Genomic DNA, 8,480 nt, shown 5'->3' with positions numbered 1-8,480 from the left:
CCCCAGGCCGTCTTGGCTTCGCGAGGGCGACTGTCCATGGTGCTTGGGCTCCGGTCACCCCCTCTCTGATTGCAGGAAGGATATTCGTTGCCATCGCTGTCGTTTCTTTGGCCACAAGGCCAAGTCTTGCACCCTCCCCCGGGCCGTCGCGTCCTCCTCCGATGGTTCCCCCCCTCCGCTTCAGCGCCGTGTTCCCGCTCCGGTCGCCGCGGACGGCCGCCACGCATACCTCCTCGGGCTTGCTCACGCCCGCGTCGGGGGCTTCTGGGGCTGGTGCGCCCGTCCTCTCCGGGTCTGCCCAGGGCGCCGGATCGCCCCCGGGACACGCATCCCCCGAGTCCTCCGGGTGGACTGCGGCGGCCTCGTCTCGGGCCGCCCTGCCGTCTCCGGCCACCTCTGCCCCTGCGTCTTCCTCGTGGCCTTCCTCGCCAACCTCGGTCGCCTCTTCCGTGGCCACGCCGCTCTCCGGGCACCCTGCTTTTCGCCCTGCGGCCGCTGTGTGCTACCTACCGCGCTCCCAGGAGATCATCGAGGCTGAGCATGCGCTGGAGCGTGCGCTGCTCGTCATCGTCGCGGGCTGCCGCACGGGCGTGTCGCGGGAGGAGGCTGCCGACGCCATTTGCTCCCAGTGTGATCTTGCCACTGCAGAGTTCACCATTCACAAGCACGCTCCAGAAGATTTCCTTCTCCGCTTCTCCAGCATGGAGTCCCATGGCCGCGTCGCCCTGAGCCGCGTTCGCACCTCCCAATTTCGGCTGATCTTCCATCCATGGGGTCGCGAGGCTGGCTCCGAGCCCGTTAAGGCGCTCTTCCTCGTGTCCCTCGAGCTCTACGGCATCCCTGATCACGCTTGGCACCGGGCGGCCGCCGAGACCTTGCTCGCCCCCTTTTGCAAGGTCGAGCACCTCGCCCCCGAGACGCGCAACCTCGCCAACATGTCCGTCTTTCATTTGAGCGCATGGACCATCAACCCAAACGCGATTCCGCGCTCTTCCGAGCTCCTCCTGCCGGGCGACGATGTTGTGGAGCTTGACGCCGACCCGGACCGCGCCGAGCGCCTCGCGCTTGGGCTCGCGCGCTTCCCCGTCCATATCCACGTGGCTTCCTGCATCAATTACCGCCGGCCACCCCCGCCCCCTCCTCCGCCTGCTTCCGATGATGGAGCTGCGCAGGACTCCCCCCGCTGCCTCCGCGCTGGCCGCAACATCACCAGTTCCCGCCTGCCTGCTCCGGCGGCTCTCGGCGGCACCCTGGTCGGGGCGGCCGCCGGCGCGGCCATCGCCATGCACACGTGCCTCCTTCGTGCAGTGGTTGGGAGGGAATCTTGGGGCCCCACCCTGATGCTTTTCCCTCCGCTAACCGGGTCTCCGCACGGCTCCGATTGGGCGACACCCCCCTGCTGACCGATGTTGGGCCACGTGACGCGCCAGATGCGCCATCCCCGGCGCTGGAGACCAGCCCATCCGACCCTGTGCAGACCTTTGGGTCCCAGGTGTCCCGGGATGCGTGCATTTCAAACCGGCCAACCAGCGCCGCGCCTTCCTCCCCAAGCCCCGCTGGGGCTTCCCTGGCGATCCCAATCAGCCAATCAGGAGTCGACAACGCCCCTCCCTGTGATGATGGGCCTGTGCCGCGCTTGCTGGGTGACATTGAGGGGCCCATCCGGACACTCCTTCCTGTTGCTGACTCGGCCGACGCGGGAGATTCGTCTGCGGCCAATCCCACGCCTCCCCTCCCCCTGTCCACATGCAGCCCAGATCCTGTGCCGACCGAGGCCCCACCACGCTTGGTCGCGGCCTCTCCTAACGCGCCCTCCCTCTGCATGGACCGCGCCGATCCCGAGCCTATGGCGGGCCCACCCTGCTTGGACGTGGTCTTGCATGCTGCACCCACCGGTCTGGTCGAGGACAGGTCGGCCCCACCACCCATGCAGCCCATGCAAACTACAGATGTTTCCACGCCCGACGTGGATCTTTCTTCTTTCATCGATGCCATCTCCACCAGGGCGTCCGCTTTGCTCCCGGCGCCCAAGCCTCGGCGACGTAGAAAGGAGCTGCCGGCCAACTTCACCCCCCGCCACAGTTTCCGGATCGCGCACGCGGATCAAGGGCTAAACTCCGAGATGAAAGCCAAGCGGGTGTTGCTACACCGTCTCGGTCTCATCTCTTGCGACGATGTGCCAATCTCCGACGAGGTGCTTGCCAAATAGGCCCTCTTCTTCGAGCATCCACTTGCATTACACGTGCTACAAGCTTTCGCCGACTTCTTCGGGTGGCAACTACCCAGCTCGCTGCCCCCTCCCCCGGGGCAGCTCATTGTCGCCTAGGTGGCTGCCTCTGCACCGTCTATAACGTGCCCCCACCTTTTCCTATGGATTGTAACCTCAAAACAATTTTTTGGAATGTCCGTGGTCTTAACTCCGGCGCTAAGCGCTCCGCCGTCCGCAGCGTGATCTCCGCTGCCGCACCTACCATAGTGTGTCTCCAAGAGACAAAGCTCGCTCACGTCTCCGACGCCATTGTCGTGGACACGCTAGGTCCGTCCTTTGAGGACTATTTCTTCCTCCCCGCGGATGGCACACGCGGTGGCATCCTCCTTGCTTGGCAACGTTCTACCATCTCCCTCTCCAACCCCCTCATCAGTGAGCATCACGTTATGGCCTTGGTCTCCTCCTTGGCCGGTGAGGGCCATTGGTGGCTCACTGGGGTGTACGGGCCTCAAGATGATGATGCCGAACTCGAGTTCCTTGTCGAGTTACATGACGTGCGTGAATCCCGTATCGGCCCATGGCTAATCGGTGGAGATTTCAACATGATCACCTCGGCCTCGGAGAAGAACAACTCTAACATCAACCGTCGCACCATGAACATATTTAGGCGCTTCATCACCGACGAGGAGCTTCGTGACCTCTATATGCACGGCTGACGATATACTTGGTCCAACGAGCGCGACGCCCCCACTCTGGTTCGCAACGACCGCATTCTTTGCACCTCCAGTTGGGAGATCGCCCACCCGCACTGCCTACTCCGCTGCCTCTCCTCCACGGCCTCCGATCACTGCCCGGTTCTTGTTGACTGCGTGGCCCGCCCTCCGGGTGCACGACGTTTCCACTTTGAGAGATTTTGGCCGAAGTTAGAAGGTTTTCACCATGTGGTTGCTGAGGCTTGGGCCTCTTCGCCGCCGGACGCCGATCCCTTTAGACGGATCGTGACACGTCTCAAGGCGACTGCAAGGAGGCTGCAAAGTTGGATTGCACGCACGATCAGCAATGTGTCCTTTCAGCTTATGGTGTCCCGCGAGCTCATTGCGAGATTGGACGCTGCTCAAGATCTACGTCCGTTATCCCCCCTCGAGACCTGGTTTCGTCGGAAGCTCAAGGCGTCCTACCTTGGCCTTGCTTAGCTCGAGCGATCCATCGCCAGACAACGTGTGCGTCTCTCTTGGCTCCGGAGTGACGACGCCGCGGTATCCTACCTCAAAGTGCACGCTGCCCATCGCAAGCAAAGAAATCTTATGGAAAGTTTTCGCGTCGGCACCCAAATTGTCACCGACCACAATGAGATGACCGAGGCCGCCTTTGTCCACTTCTCTAATGCCCTTGGCAGCAATTCCGATCGCGATATCACACTCGATCTTCATGACCTTCGGGTGCCGCAGTTTGATCTTCTTGAGCTTGATGCGCCATTCACCGAGGAGGAGATTTGGAGCGCTGTCAAGAGCTTGCCGACCGGGAAGGCGCCTGGCCCCGATGGATTCACCGCCGAGTTCCTAGTCGCCTGTTGGGACATGATCAAGCCCGACTTTCTTGCGGCTTTCGACAAGCTCTACGCCATGAACGGTCGTGGGCTACAGAAGCTCAACGAGGCACTTCTTACACTGCTTCCCAAGCGTGCAGACGCGCAATCCCTCTTCGACTATAGACCCATCAGTCTCATACACATCTTCGCCAAGCTTGATGCGAAGCTTCTCTCCCTCCGTCTCGCTCCTTGGCTAAACTCCATGGTCTCCACCAACCAGAGCACGTTTATTGCAGGGCGATGCATCCACGACAACTACCTCCTCGTGCAGCAGACGGCTCGTCTCTTGCACAACCTGAAGGCGCCGCACATGCTTCTCAAGTTGGACATTGCTCGTGCGTTCGACAGCGTCTCCTGGCCCTTCCTTCTGCAACTTCTTCAGCACCTTGGGTTTGGCCCATGCTGGCGTGAATGGATTTCCATGCTTCTCTCCACGGCCTCCACGAGAGTTCTCATCAACGGCCACCCAGGGCCTCTGATCGACCACACTCACGGCCTTCACCAAGGCGACCCGGTCTCACCCATGCTCTTCACCTTAGTCATCGACGTGCTGAACTCCATGTTGCTACATGCGGTTGAGCTAGGCCTCCTTCATCGCTTGACCAATCGTCACACAGCTTTGAGCATATCCCTTTATGCCGACGACGTGGTCATCTTCTGCCACCCGGACTCCCACGACCTCGCCACGGTCCGAAGGCTCCTCCACGTCTTTGGGCTCGCTTCTGGGCTTCAAACCAACTTTGACAAGTGCTCGGCCACTCCTATACAATGCACCGATGACCACATGGCCACTATAGCCGTGGAGATGCAGTGCTCCGTCACTCACTTTCCCATCACCTACCTCGGGCTGCCCCTCTATCCGCAAGGCCTCTTCGACGAGCTTGCAACCGATCATCGACAAGCTTGGGCGCAAGCTCTCCACATGGCAGGCATCCATGCTATCCAAGGGAGACCGTCTATCCCTTGTGCGCCACGTCCTCAGTGCCATCCCCACGCACTTCCTCATGGCCATCGCCTTCAACAGCACCGCCATCAAGAAGGTGAACCGGATCATCCATGGATTCTTATGGGCAGGATCGGATAAGGCCAACGGTGGCCAGTGCCTCATCAACTGGCAGCGTGTATGCCGGCCTATCTCCCTCGGTGGTCTCGGTATCCGGGACATACAGCGTATGGGCATCTCTCTCCGTGTTCGTTGGCTATGGTTGCAACGCACCGATGCTACTCGCCCGTGGAGCCACCTTCACATCCCCCACGACGCGGACGCGAGTGCAATTTTCAGGGCCTCCATGACCTGGCAGCTTGGAGCGGGAGACTCTTGCAGATTTTGGACCGACCACTGGATCTATGGCAGCTCTATGGCCGAGATTGCCCCTCTTGTTCTCGCTCTCGTCCCAAGGCGCCTTCGGAAGCAACGATGCATGCGTGAGGGTCTACACCAGCGCTCTTGGGTACAGGATATCCGCGGTGCGCTTGGGCCGGTGGCCATGGTGCAGTACGTTCAGCTTTGGCGCTTGGTGCGTCACACTACTCTCTCCAATGAGCCGGACACGCTACGCTGGCATTGGTCCTCATCTGCTACATACATGGCAAGCTCTTGCTACAAGGCCCTATTCTTCGGCGCTTGTGAAGACCCTTTCTGGCGGCTCACCTGGTGACCTTGGGCCCCGCTCCGCGTCAAGTTCTTCCTTTGGCTGGCCATGCAAAATCGATGCTGGACCGCGGAGCGCCTGGCTCGCCGCGGATTGCCCCACGATGACGCTTGCGTATTGTGTGACCAGGACGAAGAGACCATGCACCACCTTCTTGCCGGTTGCTCCTTCTCTCACCAAATTTGGCACGAGATCCTCGGCTGGGCATGTGTGCCCATCAGCCTCCCTGCCCCCGACACGCCATTCCAAGTGTGGTGGCAATCCTCCCTCGACATCGCGCCCGCTTCCATGCGCAAGGGTATATCCTCCCTCATCATCCTCACAGCTTGGTGGATTTGGAAGCAACGTAATGCCTGCATCTTTGACGGAGCGACACCATCGATCACCTTCACCTCCGACACCATCAAGGAGGAGGCACGACTATGGGCCAAGGCGAGCGCCACCGGACTGCAAAACATTATCCCCGGCACGTAGTCTCTAGTTTCTGATCGCGGGGCTGAGCATACCCCCATCTGTTGTGCTCCTTCGCTTGTACACCATGCCTACCGCGCACATGGCCTTGTCAGCGATGTAATCCCATGCTTGTACTCTTCTCCTATCAATACAAAGATATGCAGCTTGCGTATTCGCAAAAAAAATATTTTTTTGTCCGGAGTCTCATCCCGACTTGTGGGGGAATCATAGTCTCCATTATCCTTTCCTCACATGGGACAATGCTCTAATAATGATGTCACACTTTTATTTACTTACAACTCAATGCTTAGAACAAAATATGACTTTATGTGAATGCCTCCGGTGGTGTACTGGGATGTGCAATGACTCATGAGTGACATGTATGAAAAAATTATAAAGGTGGCTTTGCCACAAATACGATGTCAACTACATGATCATGCAAAGCAATATGACAATGATGAAGCGTGTCATAACAAACGGAACGGTGGTGGGTTGCATGGCAATATATCTTGGAATGGCTATGGAAATGCCATAATAGGTAGGTATGGTGGCTGTCTTGAGGAAGGTATATGGTGGGTTTACGGTACCGGCGAAAGTTGCACGGTACTCGAGAGGCTAGCAATGGTGGAAGGGTGAGAGTGTGTATAATCCATGGACTCAACATTAGTCATAAAGAACTCACATACTTATTGCAAAAATCTATTAGTTATCGAAACAAAGTACTACGCGCATGCTCCTAGGGGGATATATTGGTAGGAAAAGACAATCGCTCGTGCCCGACCGCCACTCATAAGGAAGACAATCAATAAATAAATCATTCTCCAACTTCTTCACATAACGGTTCACCATACGTGCATGCTTCGGGAATCACAAACTTTAGAACAAGTATTTCTAAAATTCACAACTACTTAACTAGCATGACTCTAATATCACCATCTTCATATCTCAAAACAATCAACAAGTATCAAACTTCTCATAGTATTCAATGCACTTTTTATGATAGTTTTTATTATACCCATCTTGGGCGCCTATTATATTAGGACTAATTTTATAGCCAAAGAAAATAACATGCTGTTCTAAAGGACTCTCAAAATGATATAAGTGAAGCATGAGAGATCAATAATTTCTATAAAATAAAACCACCACCGTGCTCTTAAATGTATAAGTGAAGCACATAGAGCAAAATTATCTAGCTCAAAAGATATAAGTGAAGCACATAGAGTATTCTAATAAATTCCGATTCATGTGTGTCTCTCCAAAAGGTGTGTACATCAAGTATTATTGTGGTAAACTAAAAAAATCAAAGACTCAAATCATACAAGACGCTCCAAGCAAAACACATATCATGTGGTGAATAAAAATATAGCATCAAGTAAAGTTACCGATGGACGAAGACGAAAGAGGGGATGCCTTCCAGGGCATCCCCAAGCTTAAGCTTTTGGTTGTCCTTGAATTTTACCTTGGAGTGCCTTGGGCATCCCCAAGATTATTCTCTTGCCACTCCTTATTCCAAAATCCATCAAATCTTTACCCAAAACTTGAAAACTTCACAACACAAAACTCAACAGATAATCTTATGAGCTCCATTAGTATAAGAAAACAAACCACCACTTCAAGGTACTGTAATGAACTCATTCTTTATTTATATTGGTGTTAAACCTACTGTATTCCAACTTCTCTATGGTTCATACCCCCCGATACTAGCCATAGATTCATCAAAATAAGCAAACAACACACAAAAAACAGAATCTGTCAGAAACAGAACAGTCTGTAGTAATCTGTAGGTTTCGAATACTTCTGTAACCCCAAAAATTCTGAAATAAATTGATGGACGTGAGAAATTTTTCTATTAATCATCTGAAAAAATAATCAACCTAATCGCACTCTCCAGTAAAAAATTGAAGCAAATCTCGTGAGCGCTAAAGTTTCTGTTTTTTACAGCAAGATCACATAAACTTCCCCCAAGTCTTCCCAAAGGTTCTACTTGGCACAAACACTAATTAAAAGCATAAAAACACATCTAAATAGAAGCTATATGAATTTTTTATTACTAAACAGAACCAAAAAGCAAGAAACAACCATAAAATTGGGTTGCCTCCCAACAAGCGCTATCGTTTAACGCCCCTAGCTAGGCATAAAAACAAGAACAAATCTAGGTATTGTCATCTTTGGTATGCAATCCATAAATGGCTCTCATAATAGATTCATAAGGTAATTTAATTTTATTTCTAGGAAATTGTTCCATGTCTTTCCTTAATGGAAATTGGAATCTAATGTTTCCTTCTTTCATATCAATAATTGCACGTCTACCAAGAATAATAGGACATGTAGGATTGCAATCTATATCAAGAACAACGTAGGATTGTACTAGCACATAATTCCTATTTGCAAAAATAAGAAAATCATTAATCCTTCCCATAGGTTTCTTAATAGTGGAATCCGTGAGGTGCAAATTTAAAGAACAATCATCAAATTCACGGAAACCTAACACATCACACAAAGTTTTTGGAATCGTGGAAACACTAGGACCCAAATCACATAAAGCAAAGCATTCATGATCTTTAATTTTAATTTTAAT

This window comes from Triticum aestivum, chromosome 6A, assembly GCF_018294505.1.
Source record: "Triticum aestivum cultivar Chinese Spring chromosome 6A, IWGSC CS RefSeq v2.1, whole genome shotgun sequence".
NCBI lineage: Eukaryota > Viridiplantae > Streptophyta > Magnoliopsida > Poales > Poaceae > Triticum > Triticum aestivum.
The sequence above is the reverse complement of the archived record's forward strand: the minus strand, read 5'-3'. Positions refer to the sequence as shown.